General features: G+C 34.1%; 1 pseudogene; it reads left to right on the top strand.

The window, feature by feature from the left end:
* The window catches only part of LOC139438284 (lysine-specific demethylase 6A-like), a 58998-nt pseudogene that overhangs the window by 28003 nt on the left and 3057 nt on the right, over positions 1 to 27938 (top strand).

Raw genomic sequence — 27938 nt, 5'->3', positions numbered from 1 at the left:
GAAAAGGACTCAAACACATAATTGCACACCGATGTTGAAATGGTGGTATTGTTCACAATTGCCAAAGGCTGAAGTAACTTTTTTTTTTTTGTCCATCAACCTTGAAGGAATAAAGAAAATGTGGTATGTAAACATAATGGAGTAATGTGTACCCATAAAAAGGAATGAAATTGTGATACAGGCAACATTGAAAATGCTGAACACAAAGAGTACAGTACTGTATTATTTCACCGAATGAATTAAATATAACAAACTCATAAAGGCAGAATCAATACCAGTGGACTGGATGTAGATGTGGAGACATTAATTAAGCCTTAAATTATCCTATTTTCTGTTTGGAAATATGGAAATGTTTTGGTAATAAATTGTGATGAGAGAAGTGCAATGTAATTAATGGCACTGAATTACATATTTAAATATAGTTAAAAGGGGAAATTTTTTGTATTCTATATATTACTGGATAAAAATTTTTAAATTTATGGAATTGCAGAACACAAATAGTGAAGCCTGTTATACACATGGAATGTCATTAAAAGTGCAATTATAGAAATGTGCTTTCATAAATTTTTACAAATTTACATGAGAGCAGTTTTAATAGGATGGGAATCCTAAATTGCATGCATTTTTTTTGTAAACACACATCTTTAATTTAAATTAAAAAAATTTAAAAAGTATGTTTTTTCCAAAATCTTCTCTTAAGAATGTCATTTCAGTTTTTTACTTTAAGTGGGCCATTGTTTTCTGTTTTTTTTTTTTTTGTATTTTTCTTATTAAGTCTCTCTTATTTGTTCATTATAGTTTGTTCCTTAATCTTGTATTCAGCTATTGTTGATAAAGAGCCTTCTCTGCATGCCAGAAAGCAACAAAAAAACAAAACAAAAGAGGAAACTTGCAGATTTGCTCTTCTTGCTTTTGTCCTTCAGCATTTACATAGCCTTTTATAGTACCTAAAGAACTATCCAAGGTGAAAACATATGGGTGTTCTAATTTATTTTCTGTGCAATTTATCTTGTCCTAGCCAGAAGCTCATAGTGTTACCAATAACTGCATTTACACAGACACTTTGAATATTCCAGATTGCCCCTACGAAGTATTCATTCCTTCAGTTCTGGGGTCCTGTACCATATATTAACTAATATCTTGCTTCACACATTTGTGGTTTGGTTGTCTTTTTGATGTCTCACTGCCCTTCCAGACACAAGAACATGTCAGAATGAATTCTCAGATCAGCAATACAGGGGTGAGTGTGATAGATCTGTCCTTCCGGCTGCCACTGACAGCTCTCCTCCCTGCAGAATATGGAACCAGGAAGCTGTAGGTGAATGTGGACTGTTGCCCGCCAGTGTGAGGAGGAGGATAGGGGAAGTACCATTCCAACCCCTGAAGATTTTCTTCTTATTTTTTGAAAAATCTGTTTTATTGATATATGTTAATAATGCATAGCTGTGCATCCACACTATACAGTCTCTGATATTTGGTATGATCACATAGGTGTGCATTCATCACTTCATTTATTATTACTACTATTGGAATAGAGCAATTTCATTGTTTCAGTAATAACAATAAACAAAAACCAAACTCTACCCCTTAATTATCATCCCTTAGTCTCTCTAACCTTCCCTTGCCATATAGCTGCTGTTCTCTTTCCATCTCTCTAATCTATTTGTAGTTACATTTTGTATAGGTGGAGTCAAACAATATGTAGTATTTTTGTCTACTTCCCTTCACTTAATTTATTTCCTTTTTTGATTACCCTTAATCTAAGATTATTAATATATTACTATACACTACTGTCCATAATTCCTCTGGCTATATTTTTGCTTGATATGTACATCTTCTAACAGCTTATTTGTTCAATTTCAAGAAAACACAGTCATATATGCAGTATTATCCATATTCATTCTTCACGTGTGGTTTTGCCATACTATACAGACCCATGTTCCACATTTTTAACTTTCCTTCCATTAATATATGCAACCATAATCTCTCCCTTTTGACCACATTAAACCTCTATATTAGCACAGCTAATTAATGAACTTTATGATGTGCTCTCACCATTTCTATTCATTATAAAGATCTACAGCCTCTTTACCCATTTCTGTACAGAATAAACCTCAATTTCCATTCTGTTCTCTTTCTAATTTCTATATTCTAATATACTCCATGAGTTTTCATTATATACTTAGTCCATAATAGTGCAATCATACAGTATTTGATCTTTTGTGTCTGGCTTATGTAACTGAATGTAATGACCTCCAGTTTCATCCACATTATCAAATGCTTTATTCTTCTTACAACTGAATAATATTCCATTGTATCTGTACACCACAGTTTCTCTATTTGTCAGTTGATGGACACCTAGATTGTTTCCTTCTTTTGGCAATTGTGAATAACACCATTATGACCATTGAAGTGTAGGTGTCTGCTCATCTCACTGCTGTCAGTTCTTCTGGGTATATATTAATACTTTGTAGTGCTATTTCCGGCTCACATAGCAAATCTAGCTTAAAATTCCTTAAGAACTGCCAAACGGTTCTCTATAGTGGCTGTACCATTCCACACTCCCATGAGCAGTGAATGAGCATTCCCATCTCACCCCATCCTTTCCAACACTTGTAGTTTTCCCTCCCTTTAATAGTGGACATTCTAATAGGTATTGAAATTATATCTTTTTATAACATTGATTTCATTTTCTTAATTACCAGTGTTATAGAACACTCTTTGTGTGTTTTTCCAGCATTTGTGTTTCTTCTTTGAACAAATGTGTTTTCAAGTCTTTTCCCAATTTTAAAAATTCAGTTACTTGTCTTTTTATTTTTTCATTATAGCTTCTCTTTATCATGGATATTAAATCCTTATTGGATAAGTAATTTCCAGGTATTTTCTCCCACTGAGTTTGCTGCCTTTTCACCCTTTTAACAAAGTCCTTTGTAGTTCAAAAGTGCTAATTTTGAGCAAGTGCCATTTTTTTATTCTTTCTTTTATTGCTCATGATTTGGATGTAAGGTCTAAGAAACTACCACCTACCACAACATCACTTTTATTCTAGTTGTGTTATTGTCCTTGCTTTTATACTTAGGTCTTTCTTCTATTTTGAGTTGATTCTTGTATAGGGAATGAGAAAAGCCATTGTTTTGGCTATTTCCCAGCACCATTTGTTGAAAAAACTGTCTTATTCTGGGAACATGAACTTGGTAGGTTTGACAGAACCAGTTGGCCAGAGAGGTGAGATTTTATTTCTGGACTCTCAGTTCTTTTCTTCTGATCACTATATACATCTTTACACCAATACCATGCTGTTTTGACCAGTCTCTTCGTAATATGTTTCAAGTGAAAGATCTCTCACACTGCTCTTCATTTTTAGAGTGTTTTTGGCTATTTGGGATGTCTTTACCCTTCTAAATAAATTTGATAATTGCCTTTTGTATTTCTAGTTCCATAAACTAAACTGTTGAAATTTTGATTGGTATTACATTAGTCAGCCAAAGGGGTACTGATGCAAAATACCAGAAATATATTGGTTTTTAGAATGGATATTTATTTGGGGTAGAAGCTTGTAGTTACTAGGCCATAATAAAGCATAAGTTACTTCCCTCACCAAAGTCTCTTGCTACTTGTTGAAGCACAGTAACTTCTGATATCTGCAAGGTTTCAGGCTTCCTGTGTTCTCTTCCTGGGAGCAGGAACTCTACCTCATAGTGACATGACCCAGTCAAGGCTTCTTTCTTTTTTTTTTTTTTCTGCACCCATGCCTTCTTATTTTTATTTTTTACTTTTTAAAAGATACTTAGGTTACATAAATGCTACTTTAAAAATATAGGAGATTCCCATAAGCCCTGCTTCCCACATCTTCCCCACTTTAACAACATTCCTTATTAGTATGGTATATTCACTTACTCATTAGTTTATCAAGTGAAAGTGAAACCTCTGAATCCAATCCAATCTGATATGCCCAGAGGAAAAGATCATCTCAGAATCCCAATTCAGTAGCTATATTTGGAATTCATAAAGAATAACAAACTGCTACACATTGAATCTTTACATCAGTTTGGGTAGAATTATCATCGTCACAACGTCTATGAATATTGAATATCTTTCCATTTATTTAGGTATTCATTGATTTCTTTTAGCATTGTTTTGTAGCTCTCTGAACATAGGTCCTGACATCTTTGGATAAATTGGTTCCTAAGTATTTGAGTTTCTTTGTTATTATTGTAAATGATTTTTTTTTCCTTTTTTACTCCTTAGATTAAGTGCTAGTCTACAAAACATTGATTTTTGCGTGTTGATCATGTATTCTACCACTTACCTGAACTCATTTATGAAGTCAACTGGCTTTATCATAGTCATTTCAGAATTTTCTAAATATAGAAACATGACATCTGTAAATAGAGAGGGTTTTAGTTTCTTATTTTGGATGTTTTTTATTATTTTTTCTTGTCTAATTGCTCTATCTAGAAATTGTAGCACACTGTGGAATAACAATGGTGACAGGGGATATCCTTTTCTTATTCTCATTTATAGAAAGTTTCCAATCTTTCTACTTGTATGATGTTGGCTGGGGGATTTTCATACATGCCATTTATCCTAGTGAGGGTATTTCCTTTTATTCCTATCTTTTGAAAGTTTCTTATCAAGAAAGGATGGTGGATTTTGCTGAATTCCTTCCTACATCGATTGAGATGATCATGTAGTTTTTCCTTCAAGTTGTTAGTGTGATGATAATTATATTTATTGATTTACATATATAGAAATACTATTTGCATACCAGGAATAAATCCCACTTGGTTGTGGTATATAATTCTTTTGATATGCTTTTGGATACTATTTGCAAGTATCTTCTTGAGAATTTTTGTATATATCTTTAGAGAGATTGGTCTGTAATTTTCTTTTTTTGTAGTTTATCTGACTCTGGTATCAGGTGATGTTGGTCTCCTAATATATTTAGTGATTTTTATCTTCCTATTAAGTTTTCTGGAAGAGTTTAAACAGGATTGGTATTAATTCTTTTCAGAATGCTTGTTGGAATTCATCTGTGAAGCCATTTGGCCCTGGGCTTTTATTATTTGGGAGTTTTTTTTTAAAACAAATACTTTTATTGTTTAATATTAACAACGCCTACAATTCATTCAAAGTGTATAATCAGTTGTATTCAGTAGAATCACATAGTTGTGTATTTTTGCTTGTTTTGTTGTTTTATTATTAATATTGAAATAAGGAAAATGCTCTTAATGATTGATGTAATGAAAGCAACAACTATTTTGAGAAATTGTTGATGGATAATAGGTCTCTTTTAAGTGTGATTGGTTTTTTGAGTTCTTGTGTTCCTCGTAGTCATTGTCGGTTGTTTATATATTTCTGTGAATTTGTCCACTGCTTGTAGGTTGTCTAATTTGTTGACATGCAGTTTCTCTTAAAATCCACTTAGGATCCTTTTTATCTTTCTGTGGGCTCACTCATAACTCACCCACCCTTCACTTCTGACTTTATTGATTTGTATCTTCTCTCTTTATTTAAAATTCTATTCTACCTGAGGGTTTGTCAATATTGTTGATCTCAAAGAATCTACTTTTGATTTTGTTGGGTTTTCTCTGTTGATTTATTGTTGTTATTGTTCTCTATTTCATTTATTTCTGTTCTAATATATTAAAAATGTAGAGGATTCCCATATGCCTAACCTCTTACCCCTCCCACACTTTCCCACATTAGCAACATCCTTCATTAATGTGGAACATTTGTTACAATGGATGAATTGGAGCATTGCCACTAAGTGTAGCTTATATTTTACATTACAGTGTTAAACTTTCACACAAGTTTGTAAGTTATAACAAGATACATAATGGCCTGTACCTGTCATTGCAAAATCATGACAATTCCATGGTCCCCAAATGCCTCCATAATACAACTGTTTTTCCCTCTCTCTCCCCTCAGAATCTCTGGTGGCCAGTGCCTCAACATCAGTGATGTAAGTTCACAGTAAGTTTGTGGTACAATAACAGTAACTCTACTCATGTCCATCGTTCATTCCTGAATCCTAAGGATTCTGGGATTGTGATGCCAACTCTGCCTCTAATTGAGAGGGGGCTTAGATCCCATGGGGGCAGATGGACAGATCTATCTTGCTTGCAGTTATAGACTCTCTCTGTTCCTTGGGATGGTCATTGTCCATCATCATGTCCTTGTTAGTTGTCGTAGATGAGTCTAATGAACTAGAGATTAGGTGATGTAACTTTTCTGAGATTCAGGGCCTGATGGGCACATGGAAAGTGGAAAAATTTAAGTCTCTTAGGCATGAACAGCATAAACTATCAACTCTAGTGATGTGGGCTATGGGTTGGAGGCTCTTTTTCTCTTTGGAGATAACCTTAACCTAAGCTGTCTGTCTTGACTTGTGGGTGTGGGATGAGAGGCTGCAGTCCTGCCCTTGGTGACCATGGCAATGACTCCAGTCCCAGGAAACAGTTTATCAACGCAAACTCTATGAACTTTAAATAGTCAGGGGAAATGCAAACCAAATGTGCTAAAAGCTTATCTAGAATATATGAAGTCCATGCTAAAAGCTTAGCTAGGATGTAGAAAATATATGCTAATTCAAGCCTATTGAGAACTGAAACAAAAGAACAATTTGGCCTTTCCTCTCTGTATAAAAGGGACTAAAAAATCTTGTTCGGGGCTCGGGATTGAAACTCCTGAGTCCAGCTGGCTATCAATAAACCATTTTTCTTTCTCAAAATCATTCCTGAGTCCTGGCCTTTCTATATGCAAATCATTGAACCTCTCTCAAATTCTACAGCACTAGTACCAACTATAGTTCAAATATAAGGGGCAGGTGAGACAGATGGAGGGAAATCACCACTGAGTCCATCTCTGTCATACTGAGGTGCATGAATTCCAAAGTAGTGCTCACTAGCAGGGAACGAAACTCCTGAGCTGTGAACCCTATCATCCAGGTTATGGATGTTTCAAGAACCTTCAGGAACCCCACTATTTGAGGCATTATTTACTGTGGTAGTCAATGAGATCCTGTGAATACATACATAAATGTAACTTTTGTAATGGTCTCCCCACTCACTTTGAAGTCTCTTAGCCATATAAACTCATTTGCCTTTCCTTTTTTCCCTTTTTGGTCAAGGTCTTTTTCTAGGTGCATTGCTACTTTGTGCTTGGTAGTAATCCTTTGGTGCCAGGGAGGTTCATCCTTAGGAGTCAAGCTGAGGTAATATGCTGAGTTTGGCTTTGAGAGAGGCCACATTTGAGTAACAATGAGTGTCGGAGTTGACAGACCCGAGGGTATCAGGAATGAAGGGCAAAGAAAGATTGGGTTCAGGGGATCTGCAAGCATTGAAGTCTCAAGCTCATTAGACAAATTTATTAATCTCAGGGGCTTGCTTATATACCCCAACAGGCCATGAGAAGCAGGAACTATTCTAGCTAACTATTCCCATTACCTCATTCTTACTAACACAGTGAATTAGATAGTTACCAATGTTCATAATGTTCTACTATATTATTGAAACAAATATACTCATTAATCTTGTTGCCCAGGTTACTTGAGATATCAAGTCTGGGTTCTGCTGGAATGTTATGTTTCCCAGAGAGATTAGCCACCTGCACGTATATCTGACCCAGAGGTCAGAAAGTAACTTGCTTCCATGGAAACAGCATGCCTTTGTTTCCCAAATTTCCCCCTTTTGTTTTAGTCAGGGTGGCTGTGCCTGCTTTAGGCTGCCCTCCTCTGAGAGTCTTACCTGTCATTGACTACCAGCCAAGTTCTCTGACCATGGGGAACTATATCAGATTTTTTGCAAGTACCAAATTATTAGCTTGTCCCATTGCATCAGCATGGTGCAGGTTTCGGCATATTTCTCATCCCAGGCAAATGACAACAATCAGCAACAAGATTAATACACAAAATCTTATTCCTAAAGCTGATAAAAATGTTGAGACTTCCACCAATCTACTGGATTAAACTTATTAAAATGAGAAATTAAATCATTAAAGATATCCTTATCTTCAGCTACATAAATCTGATTTTGAGACATTTCTAATATCTTTTTCTGTAATTCTTCTATCTCTAATGACATATTACTTTTATGACCTATCAAATGATTTTTAATCTTTTCCCAAACAAATATGGAATTATTATAAGCAAGTGGAGTAATACAAAAGTTACTTTCATTCCAATCACATTTCAATCCCCTTAAGTTTAAATTATACAATTGATCTCCAATATGCAAAACAGCTGATTCTAAATTATTACCTCTACTGTTTAATTCTCCATCAATATATTCTTGACTATGCCATAAGTCACTAGCATTCTTATGCCATTCATGCACGTATTGTTGAGTCTGCACTGTCTCATGCAAGGCTACAGTAGCTGTAGCGGCAGCTGCAGTGAAACCAATCAGTCCTAATATGCCAGCTATTATCAGCCCCACAAATCATTTCGAGTGCTTCAGGATTTCTTGAGCCATATGGAACAGCAGTTGACTCTCAGGTGATGATTGCCAAATTCAGTTCAGTCGCACTGGAATCCATACTCCGCGCCGCCTCTGAGCCATTGTAATGAAATCTCCATTCTGTAAAATGTTCTCAGACAAACAGGTATGCAAAGCCCCACTTTTATAAAATAGAGCATTCTCAGTTATAGTCAATTTTCCAACCACAAACACATAAGGATCTCTTACACATGCCTGAAGATGATAATTTGATCTAAATGCAGATATTGACCCCTCTTACTATTATTCTCAATCCATTCTATAGTAAGAGCTATTCCTAGAAAAACTTTCCAGGGATTCTTTTATGTATAGATGTAATGTTACACTATGAAGAAGGGATCTGTTTCCCTTTCTGTTTCTAAATATTATTATTTTTAGTGAAAATTATTTTTTGTTGTCCTTTACTATTTAGACCATACCAAATAAATCTGTTATTATATTCAATGGGACTTCCCATAGGGGCACTTTCCCACACTATTCCATAGGAATCATTAAAATGACAGCTCCTCTTCTTATATGGCACTTTTGCCATCCTTCTTTATCCCTACTGTCTTTTTGTGGATAATCATAAGTAGGATTTTTGGTCATGAATAAATTGGAAGAGGGAAATAAAGTCACAATAAACTGAGTATTATTATTTTTGAAGATAATTATGGCCCAATTTTTAACATACATACAGGAAGGATGGTTACCAATGCATAAGGGTTGATAATCAAATGATAATATGAGTTTATCAATTCTTTCTTCTTCTTCATAGGGTTTAATTGGCAGTCGATCATCAGTTTGTCCAGGGAATATATGGATCTTCTTCCGATATATATGAAAGAATGGATCTTTTCGGGTTAACACTCTAAGTAATGGGGGGTTAGGTATATACACCCACTAAGTGTAATTACCAGCAGCTTCCTCATTACTTACGATCACCATCATCAGAAGTTGCAGGAGACCCATCTCTTCATTCTGGGGTTTAATCCTCTTCACAGGTAACCAAATTTGTTCTCCATTTTCTGAAATGATAAAGCATAGCCTCACCCCCATACTGTAATCTTGTCTTTTTTTCATTCATTGCTTAAAATATCTTTTCAGAATATTGGTTGATCTTCACTTCCTGCATCCACTGTAGATGTTTGACATTTTCCAAAGTGACATTCCACAGGTGTCAATGAATTATAAACATTAAGAAAATTTAAAGTAAATAAAACTTTTGCCAATTGACCTTTTGGTGTTATAATACCATCATCTCCCCCTTTTTGTTTTAAAAACATAGTTTTTAGAGTATGATGGCTGTGTTCAACTATGGCTTGACCTGTAGGATTATAAGGAATGCCAGTAACATGTTCAATACTATATTTTAAACAGAAATATTTAAAGGATTTACTAATGTAAGGAGGTCTATTATCAGTTTTAATTTTCAGAGAGCATCCCATTACAGCAAAAGCAGACCATAAGTGTGAATGAACATGATGAAAACGTTCACCACTTTGTGCAGTAGCCCACATAAAATGAGAATAAGTGTCAATATAAACATGAACACATTGTAGTTTACCAAAGGATGGTATGTGAGTAATATCCACCTGCCTTAATTGATTAGGAGTCAGGCCTCTGTGATTAGTTCCAGCCTGAAAAGGCACCACTGTTAGTGGTCCACAAGTAGGACAAGTGCAAATAATTTCTTGCACCTGTAGTCTTGTTAACTTTTGATATTTATTTCACAGGCCTTTAGCATTAATGCAAGTTAAAGCATGGTAATCACAAGCACTTTGTAAACACTTTACTAATAAATCAGCTCAAGCATTATTTGCTGTCATAGGACCAGGCAAAGAGGTATTAGAGTGTATATGAGTAATGTAAATAGGATGCTGTCTTAACCTAATGAGACATTGCAAGTTAGTGAAAAGTTGAGATAACTCATCAGTAGCAAAGATATGAGCTCTTTCAATATGCTTGACAGTAAGACATACATATTCAGAGTCAGAGAAAATGTTTAAGGGCTCTCAAAACATTTGTAAAACTTTAATGATGGCTGAAAGCTCTGTGCGTTGAGCAGATGAATAAGGATTTTGCCAAACCTGTTCTTTTTGAGAATTAACACATGCTGCTTATTATTATTATTACTATCAGTAAATACTGTACAAGATGGTTGGGCTGTGCACCTAGTCCTGAAAAGCACTGTAAAAGTTTATTGTTGTTGTTTTTTTTTTTACAGATAGAGGAATGTAGCTGGCTTGATTTGTCTAAGAAGACACTAAAGAAAGAAAGAAAGTCTTAGCAAGTTTTAAAACAAAGTGATAGCAATACAGCTGGACATTAACTTTTTGCAACAAACTAGCAGTGTTTGGGATTGCTGCATACTACAGTGTTGTTACTTTAATCTATGATAAGAGATTCTTTCTGTGACACATACTCTTTTATAATAATTAAAACCATAATTAACCACATTGTACTTCACTTTTATATTATGCTGAAATATTGGCAACTTTATACACTCTTAAGCATTAATAGAAACCTTTTACTCACACAACTTTAATTAACAGAGGGTTAAAGGAAAGAAAAAACTTGTTACTTTTATAACACTTTAAAACACTTTTTAATTTAAATTTTAACATATTAAATGAACTCAACTATTTAATTTTTCTTTCAAGGTAAAAGAACAAATCTCTTATAATTAGTTTGGAATAAAAGGCTACATTTATGATTTGATTTTGAGATAGCAGCTTTGAACATTATGTTTCTTTAAAAGAGATAAGACTTTTCCTTTTTTGAACACTGAGGAAATGATAAGGTTAAAGCACAAGAATCTATTTTGATAAAATAGGCTTTCTTTGTATACTGATTATTGAGGATAAGAACTTTTACCAAAAACAGATTAATGATTTGAGAGGCTTTAAGAAAGAACAAAATTTTAACTTTGCATTAGTATACTACTTGATACTAAAGCCTTTAAAATTTTATAGATAGACCCATCAAATCTTATTCAACTTTAACCATAAAAATTTCTTTTCCATGAACCTTCTGCACTTTCAGTATTCACTCAGGCTTTGTTCCATATTTTATTCTTTCTTAATAACCAATCATTTTATCTTAGGACAAAATTATTTCCTGTTTCCTTAATAATAAAAACATATTTCATATAGCCACATGCAAAGTTATCAAGCAAACTTCTTATAACACTGTCAGCACTAAACAAGCTTGTTAAAATAATAAACTTTTCTTTACTTTAAATACTTAGTAGCATGCAATATTAGAAACAGTTTCTTAGAAGCAAGTTGTCAAGGGAGGCTGGCTGCAGCAAAGCTTTTCTGTTATAAAATTACCTTTTATTATTATTATTATTAATTCAGGTTTGTTTAATAATGACCTTTTGGAATTACCACTTAAACACTTTAATTTAAACAATGCTTCATAAGACTTTTTATAATTATTTATAACCATATAGACTATAATTATATTATTTTAAGACAAATTTTACCTTTACAGAACACATTTCTTTACTTAAAGTTACCACAATACTTTCTACAACTTGCCACATGCATTTAAGTTCCAAGAGTTTATGAAAATTAGCCATCCTGCTTTAGGACAAAACACACTATTTGCAAAAACTTATTAAATTTCAGTTAGCATTCTCACAAACTTTTAACCTTTTAAATATTCATTTAAGTTTTACATCCTTCATATTATCCTGTGAAGAAAAATAAGCTATTCATTTTAATCTAGGCAAGAACAACTTTTTATAAAAGGACTTATAGTAATTTTGTTAATCAAGACATGATTTTTATCATTGCAGAGATCTTATTAACATTTAAACTTAAGTATTAATATAAGCACTTATTTAATTTTTGGCCATTTGAATAGAGCTCTTTTATAAAGTTTTATTAATTTATATTACCATCCGGAGGTATCAAAATATACACTGACATTGAATGAATAGACAAACAGAATAATCACAACACAGTAAAAGAAACATACAGTTTACAATTAACCCATAATTCTTACTTTCTTGGTATAGCTGTTTTTAAGTTCTCTGTAATATCACATCTTAGATTTTACCTTTTAAGATTTCTTCTGGAATCCATGTTGCCTGTAACATGCAAGCTTGTGCTTGGAAACATTTTTATTAGTTATCAGCAATCAGTTAAGATAATTTGAGCAGCAGAAATGTAGCTAAACTCTTATTTAGCAGTTTAGACAGACCGTTAACACACATTTTTGGATTATTGCTCTATAAGACTATACTGAGACTTGAAATTCAGGAGTAAACTATTGATTTAAAACTGAAAATTCCTTTTTAAACCCTGATAAAAATTTTGTACTAATTTTATTATCTTGGTTAAATACGCCCAATTAGAATTAGCATGAAAACAAAACAGAATACCAATGTTGCCACATTTTTCTCTTTTTTCAGTGGCTTAACTCTATTAACCCCAACTAGCCCACAGCTACATTGTCATGTAGACAGCAGGGGGTTTAAAGAGTTGCTGCCAGAACAGTTTCTTTATTTTAGTTAACACTTTAACAGAGCGCTTTCTTACAAGCCTGATTTCACTAACAAGGACTTTATTTAGTATCTTTACCCATTTTAAATCTTTCAATAGTTTAAAAGATATTGGCTCAGGATGAAACTCAATACCCCCTTGCAGATTCTTTGTATCTGGTGGTATCGCATGTAATGTTACAGTGAAAGCAGATAATAATTGTTTAACATAAGGCAAAGCATTGGCAACATCTGAAAACATTTCTAATTTAGGCTTAGTAACAGAAGACAATTCAGTAGGTGCAGAGGATTGTACTGGATACACAGAATATATTTCATTAGGACACTTCACTGAGCTTTTATTGATGAAAGGGTTAATATCAGGATGGGGGAAAAAACCTGATGATTCCCCATTTGTCTCAAGTTCCTGTTCTTGTTCCAATTTACTTTCTTTCATTTCACATTTACTTATGGGCTTAGAAAATATAGTAATTTCATCTTTCTCTCCTTCTTTAGACTGTAAAGGATCTAAGGCTGCCACTATCTGGTGGCATAAGGCCCATGCTGATAATGGAATGAATTCCCTTTTTTGATATGCTCTTCGTAAAGCATTCATTACATGTTTCCACTGTTTCAAATTTCAAACATTACACTCCTGAGTCTGAAACCAGTAACAATGTTTCTGAACTAAGGCAAAAAGCTCAAGTAAATCTGCTGTTTGTTTTTTTAAAATTTAATTTTATTTATTCATTTTTTAGAAAATATAACATTAAAAAAATATGAGGTCCCCATTCACCCCCACTGCCCCCACCCCACCACTCCCCCCACAGTAACACTCTCCCCCATCATCATGAAACATCCGCTGCATCTGGTGAATACATCTCTGGGCATCGCTGCACCCCATGGCCAGCTGTCCACACCATAGCCTACACTCTCCCATGTTCCATCCAGTGGGCCATGGGAGGACATACAATGTCTGGCAATTGTCCCTGCATCACCACCCAGGACAACTCCAAGTCCCAATAATGCCTCCACATCTCATCTCTTCCTCCCATTCCCTGCACCCAGCAGCCACCATGGCCACTTTTTCCACACCAATGCCACATTTTGTCATGAATCTGCTGTTTTTACTGTGATGCCAACTGTAGGTAAAAGTGTTTTTAAAACTTGTGAATATTCTTCCAAGCATCCTGGCTGATTACCCATACCCTGATGCTAGTGGAAACAACATTAAAATATATTAACACACTGCAATGCCAAACCCAGGTTACTGCTGATTGATGCTCTTACCTTAAAGAAGGCTTTTCTGTTTCCGCATTCCTGATACTGTTGTGGAAGAATCTCTGCTGAAGTTATAGCCTTGGGCCCCACATTGGGCACCACTTGTTGGAGTCAAAGGACCCAACAGAATTGGGAATGAAAGGCAAAGAAATATTGGGTTCACGGAATCTGCGAGCATTGAAGTCTCAAGCTCATTAGACAAGTTTATTAATCTCAGGGGCTTGCTTATATACCCCAACAGGCCGTGAGAAGCAGGAACTATTCTAGCTAACTATTCCCATTACCTCATTCTTACTAGCACAGTGAATTAGATAGTTACCAAAGCTCATAATGTTCTATTATATTATTGAAACAAAGATACTCATTAATCTTGTTGCCCAGGTTACTTGAGATATCAAGTCTGGATTCTGCTGGAATGTTATGTTTCCCAGAGAGATTAGCCACCTGCAGGTATATCTCTAGGGACAGCATGACCCAGTAGTCAGAAAGTAACTTGCTTCCATGGAAACAACATTCCTTTGTTTCCCACAAATGAGGCTCTCAGGAGGTATCTCTTAGGTAAAATACAATACTTGGCTAAGATTAAATTTCAAAGGAAAGACTCAAAATCACCCACTGGGGTCATAACTTCTGTCACTTTTATTGAACCTGTCATTGGTGGTAGGGTTGGTGAATACTCAGGAGACTTGACTCTCTGGACTGGCATGTGCTGTCTAGGACCTGAGACTAAGCAGTGTTGCAACACCTATGCTCTGGCTCATTGGGTTTACCCAGTCAGCTAACAGGGAAGTGAAGATGGGTAACCACCACACCAGAGAACCGAGGGTGCCTACCATGGCAAGCAGGAAAATCCCATCCATCAGGCAGGTGGAATCTAAGCCCCCTCTAGATTTAGAGGTAGAATGGACATCACAATCCAAGGGCTGACAAGATAGAGGAATAAAATATGGATTAGAGTGGGCTTACTGATATCCTACTATAGAACTATTGTGACTCAAACAATGCAAGAAATTTTATCCTTGATGTGGAGACAGTGGCCACAGGAGTTGCTGAGGGCTGAGAAGGGAAAGAAGAGATGTGATGTGGGGGCATTTTCGGGACTTGGAGTTGTCCCGAATGGTATTGCAGAGACAAATGCTGGACATGACATATCCTGCTTTATCCCACTGAATTGCCTGGAGGAGAGTGTGAGCTACAATAAACTATAATCCATGCAATGTAGCAGTGCTCCAAAATATATTCACCAAATGCAATGAATGTGTCACAGTGATAAAAGAGGTTGTTGATGAGGAAGTAGTGGGGGGATGGGTGTAGGGTATACAGGAAACTCATATTTTTTAATGTAACTTTTTTTGTGATCTATGTATCTTTAAAAAAAACTAGGGAAAAAACAACAACCCATTTCTGAAAAAAAAAAAAGGAATGATTCATAGTACAATCATCAACATGGACCCAAGAATGGTCCTTCCTCCTTCACCAGTCCCTGCCACTGTACTGAGCATTCTTGCTCTGCCATTAGAAGTTGTGGCAGAACTCCCCAGGATGGGAATTGGATATTCTTTCAGTTATCCTGTAGATCTCCACCCACCATGACAGTGCCCCATAAACACTTGAACACATTTATATGACTTATAGTTACGCCCCAGGTGAAACTCTTCCCATGCCTCCTCCATCACATTTTATATAAGGTGTCAGATAGTGCCTCTCTCTCAATCTTTTGAATATGAATATCCAGTTCTACAAGCACCGTTTGTTGAAGAAGCCATTCTCTCCCAGTTGAGTAGGCTTGGTGGCCTTGTCAAATATCAGTTGAATGTACATGTATCTATAGCAGAACTCTCAGATCAGTTCCACTGATCAGTTAGGCTATCCTTGTGCCAATAACATGCAGTTTTGACCACTGTAACTTTGCAGTATTAGGTCGGTGCAAAAGTAATTACTGTTTTCCATTGTTTATGTTTCTTATTTGATATTGGCATATATTCTTAAATAAATGTGGTTATGTTACATACATCATTTTAATGTGCATTTCTCACTTTATTTTTTGCTAAGAACTTATTACTTGCTGTTGATATTTATTTTAAACTGTGGAAATGATGTTAGCAAATTTGATAAATTTTCTTATGTGAGTTCAGAATGGTTTGTAAAGCAGCAGAGACAACATCAACAACACATTTGTCCAGGAACTGCTAGTGAACGTACAGTGCAATGGTGGCTCAAGAAGTTTTGGAGAGGAGACAAGAGCCTTGAAAATGAGGAGCAAGTGGCCAGCCTACATAACTTGACAATGACCAATTCAGAGCAGTCATTGAAGCTGACGCTCTTACAGCTACATAGGAAGTTGCCAAAGACTCAAAATTGCCCATTCTGTGGTCACTGAGCATTTGAAGGAAATTGGAAAGGCAGAAAAGCTCTATAAGTGGGTGCCTCATGAGCTGACCAAAATAAATTTTTAAAAAGTCATTTTGAACTGTCATCTTATTTTATTCTATGGAACAACACTGAAGCATTCCTCAGTCGGATTGCGATGTATGACAAAATGTGAATTTTATACAAAAACCAGTGATAACCAGCTCAGCAGTTGGACCAAGAAGAAGCTCCAAAGCACTTCATAAGTCCAAACTTGCATCAAAAAATGGTCATGGTCATTGTTGGTGATCTACTTCCAGTCTGATGCACTACAGCCTTCTGAATCTCAACTAAACCTTTACGTCTGAGATGTATACTTGGCAGATTGATGAGATGCACAGAAAACTGCAATGCCTATAGCTGGCATTGGTCAACAGAAAGGGTCCAATTCTTCTCCATAACAGTGCCCAACTGCATGTCTCACCACCAGTGCTTCAAAAGTTGAATGAATCAGGCTATGAAGTATTTCCTCATCAACCATAATCACCTGACCTCTCCCCAGCCACTTCTGGAAGCATCTCAACAACTTTTGCAGGGAACACACTTCCACAACCAACAAAGTGCAGAAACTGCTTTCCCAGAGTTTGTTGAATCCAAAGCATGGATTTTTATGCTTATGGAATCAACAAACTGTTTTCTCATTCACAAAAAATGTTTTGATTTTAATGGTTCCTATTTTGATTAATAAAAATTTTATTTTTATTTCTCCCTCTCCCCCCTGTTGTCTGCTCTCTGTGTCCATTTTCTGTGTGTTCTTATGTCTGTGTTTGTATTCTTGTCAGTGGGACCAGGAATCTGTGTCTCTTTCTGTTGTGTCATCTTGAAGCATCAGCTCTCTGTGTGTGCAGTGCCACTCCTGGGCAGGCTATACTTTTTGGCAAGGAGTGGCTCTCCTTGAGGGGTGCACTCCTTGCATGTGGGGCTCACCTATGCAGGAGACACCCCTGTGTGGCATGGCACTCCTTGTGCACATCAGCACTGTGCATAGACCAGCTCACCACATGGGTCAGGAGGCCCTAGGTTTGAACATTTGACCCCTTATATGGTAGGTGGATGCCCTATCAGTTGAGCCAAATCTCCTTCTCTGAGCCTAGTTATAAGAATTTAAAATTCACAGTCTAAAACTGCAATTCCTTTTGCACTTACCTAATATGTTTTTAAATTAGGTAGTGTGAGTCCTCCTATTTTGTTTTTCTTTTTCAGTATGTCTCTGGCTACTTGGTGCCACTTGCTCTTCCAAATAAATTCCACAGTTAGCTTTTCCAATTCAGTAAAAAATAGTTTGGTAATTTTTATTGTGATTGCATTAAATCTGTAACTCAGTTAGGGTAGGATATACTTTTTAGTGAAGTTTAGTCTTCCTGTGCATGAACAGGCAATATTCTTCCATTTAGGTCTTTTTGATTTCCTTTAACAGGGTTTTATAGTTTTCTGCCTAAGAGCCATTTACATCTTTAGTTAAATTTGTTCTTAGGTATTGGAGACTTTTCATTGCTATTGTAAATGACTTTTTTTCCTTGATTTCTTCATTTTTCTTCTTTCTTAATATAAGTGTTTAGGGTTATTATTTTCCCTCTCAGCCTTTGCTGTAACCCATAAGTTTGTTTTCTATAGTTAATTTTTTTTACTAATTTTTAAAGAAGTTTTGGTCTCATTTTCATTCATCTCAAGATATTTACTAATTTCCCTTACAATTTTTTCTTTCATCCACTATTTAGGAGTGTGTTGTTTAGTCTCCACACATTTTTTAATTTTCTCTTCCCAAATAGTTCTGATTTCCAACTTAATTCCAGCTTCAAGGTGCTTTGAATAATTTCATTCCTTTTATTTCATTGAGACCTCCTTTGTGACCCATTATGTGGTCTATCTCAGAGAAAAAGATCTGTGAACATTGGTTTAATCCACTGATTTGGCATGCAGTGTTCTGTATATGTCTGTTAGGTCCAGCTGGTTTATAATATTGTTCAAATTCTCTCTTTCCTTGTTGATCTTCTGTCTAGTACTTCTATCTAATGATGTGAGTGTTACATGAAATCTCCAACTAATTATTTTAGAGATATCTATTTCTCCCTTCAGTTTTGCCAAGTTTTGCCAGAGTTTACCTCATGTGTTTTGGGACACCTTTGTTAGCAGCATAGCCATTTATGAGTTACTCCTTCCTGGTGGATTGTCCTTTTCTTAGTATATAATGACCTTCTTCTATGTCATATAACACTTTTGAATTTAGAGTCTTTTTTTGTCTGACACCATTAAAACTGCCCATGCTCTCTTTTGGTTGATGTTTGCATGGAATATCTTTTTCTAACCTTTCACCTTCAGATGGTCTGTTTCTTTGGGTCTAAGCTAAGTTTCTTATAGACAGCATATGGATGGCTCATGTTTTTTTATCCATTCTGTCAGCCGATTTCTTTTGATTGTGTGTTTAATCCATATATTCAATTATATTATTGATAAAACATTATTTACTTCCACCATTTTATTGTTGGCTTTTATCTTATTTTCTTCTGTCTTTTTAATCTTTTGGTTTTCCATTCTCCATTGAAGTCCTCCCTTCTATACTCTCCTCCAAGCTTCTCTTTCTTTCCTGTTGTTAATCTCCCTTTATTGCTTGCTACAAAGCCAGACTCTTTTAGTTTATGTTGGTGCATATTTTAAACTCATTTTTCTATTTGAAGGACAAAATTACTAAATAATGAATTCTTCGTTTGCATTTTTTTTCTTTCAGATTGTACAAATCTTTTTATTTCCTTGGTTAAATTGTTCCTAGATATGTATATGGGGATGGGGGGGGAGGAAGGGGAGGGGGGGGAGGGGGGTACTTGTTAAGTCTTGTTCCCCAGAATTTTGCTGAATTTATTAGCTTTAGTAGGTTTGAAGTTTTCTGTGGTAATTGCATAAATCATCACATTATCTGCTTCTTTACCATTTTGGATATTCTTTATGGCATTTTCTTGCCTTGAAATTTTTTCTAGTACTTTTGGTATAAAGTTTATTAACAGTGATGGAAGCAGACATTCTGTCTTTTCACCCTCAAGTGTTATAGTAATACTTTAAATACTCTCTTAAAGTGGTGAGTTATTTTCCTGGGCTGCTTTTGGATATTCCTCTGTCAGCTTTTAGCAGTTTGAATTTGATGTATTAAATGGTAGTCTTTTTTTTGCTTATTGTATGTAATATTGTATTGTAATCCTGGGTCTTTAAAATTGTTTTTTCAATTTGTGTGTTTTTCTTTGTGTGTGTTTTTGGTTTTATTTTTCTGAAATTTATTCCTTCCATTCCTTTTTTTTAGTAACTTGTATAACTTGCAAAAATGTGTTTGTGAAATCTCCCTTACACAATGCACCAATTTTTATCTCTATTCTTTGGTTTTAGCCTTTTATTTTATTTTTTAGAAATAGGTCCCTGAGTTTCTTACATTTGTGCATAGTTTGTGCATAGGTGGTCAGCTAATTATGAGAGCAAGTGGTTGTGCCATTAGTGTACTGTCATCTGCTTATGGAGCTTTGTATAGATTGGGGAATGTATTTGAAGTTGCAGGAAGTTTTCAAGTCTTCCTTTGCTTTAAATTTTCTTTGGGCTCTTTCTACCTTAAAATATTTTTTTGCTAAAGAAATAACAGCAGTGTTACTTTTTCACTTGTCTCCTTACTTGCTAAATGATAACCTCTGAATTGTAATTTTGATGATGTCAGTGTTTGACAATGATGATAAAGAGTGGGTTTTTAATTTTTCTGCCCACGTCCCTTTTTTGTGGTATTTTGAATGTGATTTGAGTACAGCATTTGGTATTTTTATTTTATGGAAACAGTTTATTCAACTGAAGAATTACTGTTAAATTATTTCTGTAATTATTTCTTTACTTTCTTATTCACTAATTAAAAACCAAATTGCATCCTTTTGCGTTCTTACTCATTCTTTTAAAATACCTGATTTTTAAGTAAACAAATTAATCATAAGTAATATTTTTACTTAGAAACATTGTATTCAGAGATGTTTTTTTAAATTATAGAATTGTATTTCACAGGCATCCTGGCTGACTTCAAAAGTTAAAATAGCTTATAAAATAAATTTTTATTATTTTATACTTTGACAAATTTATTTTCATGTGTAAGTAAAATGACTTTATCCTTGCCTTTGAAGCAATCACCAGCTTAAAAAGAACAATTCTAAAATGTCTCTAGGGTTTAAAATTTCTCTTTCATATTCTGAACATAATATTTTAACATTTCCAAGGCAAAGTGTTAATAATGGGGTGTATATGGAAACTTTATGTTATGCATGATTTTTCCATAAACCTACAACTTCTGTAGATATAAAGTACAAAATAACTATATCCCTCAATATTAACTGAATAACTGTTGTTGGAGCAAATTATTCTAGGATATTAACTGAATTGTTTCAAATTTTTAAAAATAGCTGAACTCTAACATCTAAGTTAAATATAGTATGCCAATATTCTAGAAAGCTTAAAAATATATTAATGTTTAAATAATCTTTCAACAGTATTTATTTTTGATATGTTGTTATTAGAATCATGTGGAAACTATTAAATTATTGTTTGCCTATCCCCGTATTTCTTAATTATTATTGCTGAGAAATATGTTTTCTTTTTCAGTAAAATAAAAGAAAGTCTTCTCAGAGCAGTTTGTGACTTTAAGGCTATAATCTAAGCAGAATTATTCATCTTATTTCATTGTGTAATTCATCCCATGAAATAACTTTCCTCTAAATTCAGTACTATGGTAACTTCTCCCTCAAAATACTTTTCCAGTATGATCATATTCTCTAATTAGCTGAATTTGGGGAAACTTACCTCTATATCTCTTTATAAATCCTTAGTGGAGAGATGCTATATTTCAAATGTCTTTAGACATATGAGTGGAATCTGTGGAATCTGTTTCTTGAAATATATTCATAGAGTTAGTAATTTTGCCTTTGATTAAGGATTACTATTGTCTTAACAGTTTTAATGGTGATTTTCCTTTTTAAGTTGGTGCTGGGGATTGAACCCAGAACCTTATTAGAGAAAAGCAGGCATTTCAAACATTGAGCTTCACCTGTTCCCCTTGATGATTTTTAAAGACTAATGAATATATAGTTTACCTTTATTAAATGTATATATCTTGGACCAGTGATTTGGTTCATTTTGATTTGTGTCCTTGGCTTTAAATGATAATGACCATAGGAATGTGTTTCTTCTTTTCATTTTTCAGTTATGATTTTTAATATTCAAATATTTAAATCAAAGTTGAAAATTTAAATTTTAAACCTATTTTTGCTTTCTGTTTCTTTCTAGGAGCTTCAGAGAGATCAGAGTTCACATTTGGCAGACCCTAATGGTGAACAATCTCTGTTTCACTGGACCTCCCCAGAATCTCCAATCAGCTAGCACTAGTATTCAAAATCAGAAGGGACATTCCACCCTGCCTAGTAATTCATTAACAGAGGGATCTGCTCTCAGTCCCTTCACCTCTCACACGGCTACCTCAGGTGGACAACAAGTCATTACTCTTACCAAAGAGAGCAGCAAGCCATCAAGAAATACATCCTTAGTGCCTGATAAGAGCAGGCACAGTGAAGGGTCATCCGATGGCTGTGCCAGTGTCAAGGAACATCCTAATCATGTTCATCAGCTGATACCAGATGGTTCTTTCAGTCCTAACCATGGAGATTCCATGTCACCAAATTTACTAATTTCAGATGATTCTCGGCTTTCCACCTTGATGATTGGAAAGGCCAGTGACAATGTAGATACCAGACCCTGTGACAAATAACATCTTCCCAGCTATTTGTACAAAAACTGGCGATTCTGTTACCTCTTCACCATCTTCAGCCATTTCCACAGCAACTCCGTCTCCTAAGTCAACTGAGCAGATGACCACACAAAGTGTTCCCAGCCTTAATAGTCCTCACTGTGAGCTACATAGAACCAATGGAGAAGGGGTAGAGGACTCACAGAGCCACAAAGAAACAGATTTCCCTCAAATTAGCTACAAACCTAGTTCTCAGATCATACCATCAGTGTCTGTGTCCATATATTCCAGTTCAGCAGAAGTACTGAAAGCATGCAGGTTAACGTGGGTATGTTCCTCACAAAGTGAAATTGTTGACTAATGGTCCCATTAAAAAATCTCATTTATAATTTGAATCACTTAAGAAATGCAAAGTTCACCAAAGGTTGATATATTTACTTATTTAAAATAACAGCTTAATAAGGTTCTTGGTTATGCTTCAGTCTTCTGGTTATACCTTATCAATGTATGTGATGTGACAAGCATTTGGGTAATCTGAGATATGTCTTTGTGTAATGCCATTTCCCTCTTCTGATTTCTAGGATTATAAGTTTCAGTGTGATTGACTTTATTTTGAAGATTGTCACAAAGCTTAAATCATATTTCATAGATAATTGCAAGGCCTGGAAAACCCTACTACTCATTTTCTTTTCTGGAAGTTGTTGGAGTTTCGAGTAGATATGAATCTCATTGATTATTAATATTCCACTTTGTTTATATTTGAAAAAACATTTTGTCTCATTTGATGAGGTAATAAAATGGGCACAGAGGAGGGGAAAACAGAAAGAAAACATGAGAGGTCTGTTAGTCATTCTGAAGAGAACAGCCATGTTCAGCCATTTCTGTGGCTACATGGATTATTCCAGAAAGTGTATTTCTCAGTTTACTAAAGATACCCACCTCCCACCCCAAAAAGGAAGGGGAAGGAAAGAGGAAAGATTGTAGAAAGGAAGGAACAGTTTATGAAAAATTGGGGTAAAAATTATTTTGAGGCTGAGAAAGAACCAGTAAGAAATGGTATTTGTCATGTCAGGTCCATATTGATTCTTTCAATAATATCTGTACTAAACAGAAGTCTGAAAGTAAAAAGAAGTGATAAAGAAACATAGACTTTATGATTTAATGTCCCTGATTAAGAAACTTCATGAGGAAATATAATTAATTGTACATGAGTTTTATCTGTAAAGTAACTTTTCATTTCTCTACCAAATGATAAACTTGGAATTTTAAAGAAAGCTATATTTAAAAAGCACTTTTTAAAAGAAGTTTTAAAATATTGACTAATTTCTCCAATAACAAATAAACTAATGATTAAGAAGTTTTCAGAATGGGTTAAACTGTTAATCTTTTCCAAACCTGAGTTTTTCTTCACCTTCATTTTTTTCTCACTGAATAATTCTGGTGAGGTTCACTATTTTGTCTCCAACAATTTTAGGCATATACATGTTCAAAAAATAGTCTATTTCTCTTGTCAACAGGGCTGTCCTTTTGAATTAGGGTAATAGTATATTTTAAGGGAGAAAGATTGATATTTCCCATAGATTAGTGGCTTTCACAAAAATTCCTAATTTCTGACTTGGCCATAGGTAGTAAATATTTGACATATTAAAAAACTGCTAGATAAGATATAGCACTATTTATTCTGAGTATTCTGTTCCTATATTCCTAGTTTGTCTTTTTTAAACTAGCTCTCATTTGTTTCATCTTGCTTGTGCAGTCAGTGCTGTAAATTGAAAGTATATGAATTACAGCACCTAAGATTCTCACAATATTCAAGTGATAGAAAACTTGAATTTGGCTCCCTTCTATTTGCTACATCTTTATAATACAGACATTTGCACTTTCCATTGATTTAATTTTCTATGTAACCACTTTTTTCTATCACACAAATGTACAAACTGCAGTGACTATACTGTTTATGCTTTCTAGTCTCATTTCTCATATCATGGATGTTGAATAAGCTTCAATTTTGGTAGCACGTAAGTTAGCATAAACATGTTTTCAAGTACAATTTTAACACTGGATCATTCTCAAAATCACTTCAAATAGTTTTTATGATATATTGCATCTTAACTGCTGACTATAAACAAGCTTCATGTAATCAAACAAATGAACCATATTTTGTTTAAAATATAAAAGTGACACGTGTCATAGGCAGTGAAATCAGTTTCTTTATTGTATAAATTATAATTGGCATTTTAATCCCATTAGTTTAATGAAGTTACTTGAATTATTCCTTTATCAGGTACAGTGCAGCATTTTTCTGTTTGTTAAAAACAAAACACCTGTGCAGTTTATAATTTAGGTCCATTATGTATTTAAATTTCAAAATTTAATGTGTATCATACCTAACTCTAAAAATTACATGATCATCATGCATTGTGAAGAGATGTTGAAATTTGGGTAGTGCTTTAGCTTATATTCTTAATTGTTAGTTATAACTTATTTAGTTTAATAAGCAATTTCACACTCTTGTATTTATAAAACAAAATTCAATAATTAAAGTGGTTGAATGCCTAACTCCCACATGGGAGGCTCTACGTTGGGTTCCCCTTGCCTTGCCTCCTGAGAAAAACAAAAAACAAGCAAAATAAATCAAACCAACTCAAGGAAGCTGAGTGCTGGCTTTAAAAAGGTAATAACCACCCAGGACAACTCCAAGTCCTGAAAATCCTCCCACATCATATCTCTTCTTTCTCTCCCTATCCTCAGCGGCTACTGTGGCCACTTTCTCCACCTCAATGCGAAAGAAAGAAAGGAAAGAAAGGAAAGAAAGGAAGAAAGAGGGAAGGAAGGAAGGAAGGAAGGAAGGAAGGAAGGAAGGAAGGAAGGAAGGAAGGAAGGAAGGAAGGAATTTTTATAGTAATAACCATTTAATAAAATATATATGTAGCAGAGCTATATCTAACTTCATGGGGAAAATTAAATATTTCATTGAGAGTTAATATCTAATGAAATTAATGGAAAAAACAAAAAAGGTAATAACATTCTTGAGTCAAAACTTTCAAGCCTTTGTTTTCATTAGCACAATGAAAAAGGGGTAGCAAAATTGACAAAGAGACAAATTTTACTAATGGTAATAGTGATATCTAGACTTTTGGTGCAAGTTATTGTTTAAATATTTATTGGTGAAAACCAAAGGGTAAAAGATATTAAAGGAAAAATTGGGGTCCATATTTGTTCTTTAGGTTAGAGAATAAATTGGAAAATTATGGGTAAAGAGTGTAATTTTGTCATTCATTTATATGAAATGTAGATAATGTATTTTGTTTAATTTTTCTTAAATGATGTAAGAACTCAAATTATTTTAAAAATTATCAAATGTTCTTAATTACGAGTCCAAATATCCTGTAATTACAGTGTATTTGTAAATGCCCTATAATTAAACTGGGATTTAATTTAGGCTTTCTTATTTTTCTCTTAGTTTTCAAAATAAATATACAGCCCTTGTTTCTTCTAATTTTTAAAAAAGGAATCTTGGTAAAAACAGTTTGTCTAACAGCAGCATTTTGTTGGATAAATGTCCACCTCCAAGGTTACAGTCTACACCATACTCATCCTTGCCAAAGGACACATTGAATCTACTCACACCTGGTATTTATGTGAGCCCCAGTTTCTTAGAAATAAATGAAATCAGTGTTGGAATTTAATATCTTTAGAAAATAGAATACACTAATTATATATGTATGTATTTAAATCAGAGAGTATGCATGGACATATCTTGAAAGTTTTGGGGTAAATATGTAGTATTCAAGGGATGAGAATACCTGTCATCAATCCTCAGGCAAAATTCCTAATTGTATTTTTTAAAAAAGATTTATTAGAACACAGGCATGTATTTTATTTTAATTTACATGGAGTGTGTATGGTTGTTTTCATTCAAAATATAATGGAAGTCTACTTAAAGAACTCTCTGAAAATACTTAAAACAGTTAAAAATTTTAAGTATAACTTTGTGAACCATAATATTATAATGAGAGATGGATAATACCATTTAAAAATAAATCTAATTTTAAAATGAATTTATTCACCAGAGACATTTTTAGGCCTATTATATCATAATGATGAAAGTAAAGTCTCTTAAATAGTGTCTCTTAAATCAAGAGATAATGATAAAATATTAAAATTTATACCAATAAAATATCAATTGTTAGCATTCATTGTAGATTTTACAATGCCAGATGGATGAGAAAATGAATATGGAGTTGCTATTAATAATTAAAGAGTCATTTTTCTGAGATCTAACAAAATATTTAATTTTGCAGTTGGAAAATAAATGTGATGCTTTCTTTCCTCCATTACATCAATTTTGTACAAATCCTAACAACCCTGTTACAGTAATCCCTGACCTTGCTGGAGCTCTTAAGTTAGGTAAGCTTTTAAAAGTGATAAAAAGTTTGTATGTTTTCTCTATTATCTTTTTTCTATTAAATATTTTTAAATTTACATATGCCATTCATACATGAACATAATTGTATAGTAAAAATTGTGAACTTAAAAGAGAGTCACGCATATCATCATACAGGACTTTTTTTCCCCCAGGATTTTCAGTTTTTATTTTGATGGTGTCTCCCCACACCCCTCTTCCCTTATATATATAACATTTTAAGCATATGATATAAATAGAAAAAGGTGAAATTATTGCTGAAATTTTAGAGGCATTTAAAATGTTTAATTTCGTATAAACTATGCAAAGTTAGTGCTTTTTATCAGATAATAGAAGTTTTGAACATAGGAAAAAGATGAAATTAGACCCTACTTATAAATACTATACTTCTTCAGAGTACTGAAGCATTATGGTTAGATCCAGGGTTTCAAGGGATTGTTTTGCAAATTTGAGCATCACATGATTCAGTGAAATCTTTTAGGAAATGTCTGGAGCTCCATGAAGTGTTATTTCTTTTTTATTTTTTTAATACTTTTGAAATACATTTACAAATTTAATTGTAGTTACTAACAACACTTATTTATCTATGAAGATCTTGGACTTCACCAAAACTTTGGTAGGAGCTAACAATGAACATATGGTAGAAGGACACAGTTGCTGCAACCAGTAGATGAAAACTGGGACCCTACTGGAACAAAGAAAATATGGTGTTGTGAAAGTAATAGATCTCATACTACAATTGCTGAATATGTACAGTACCAGGCTGCCTCATTTCAGGAGTCTTTGAGAGTAAGTATTCAATATGGAGATTTTTATTGGAGTTGTAAAAGGGCACATGACCGCTGCAATATATTTGTTTTATGCATATAAATTATACATAAATTTTATAATTTGCAAACTTATTAAACAAGACTTTCACAAACTTTAACTTGATTAAATACACATGATTATATAGAAATAAAAATTAGTCTTAACAAGGCATCTCCCTCATTTGTGTAATATTTCTATTTAGATGGATAACCCATTTCTATTTAATATTTGCTGAATATCACTTGTAATTATGAAAGGAATTATGTGTGCATCTCACACATACAGGCATGT

The sequence above is a fragment of the Dasypus novemcinctus genome, chromosome Y, assembly GCF_030445035.2.
Source record: "Dasypus novemcinctus isolate mDasNov1 chromosome Y, mDasNov1.1.hap2, whole genome shotgun sequence".
Lineage (NCBI taxonomy): Eukaryota > Metazoa > Chordata > Mammalia > Cingulata > Dasypodidae > Dasypus > Dasypus novemcinctus.
The sequence above is the reverse complement of the archived record's forward strand: the minus strand, read 5'-3'. Positions and strand labels throughout refer to the sequence as shown.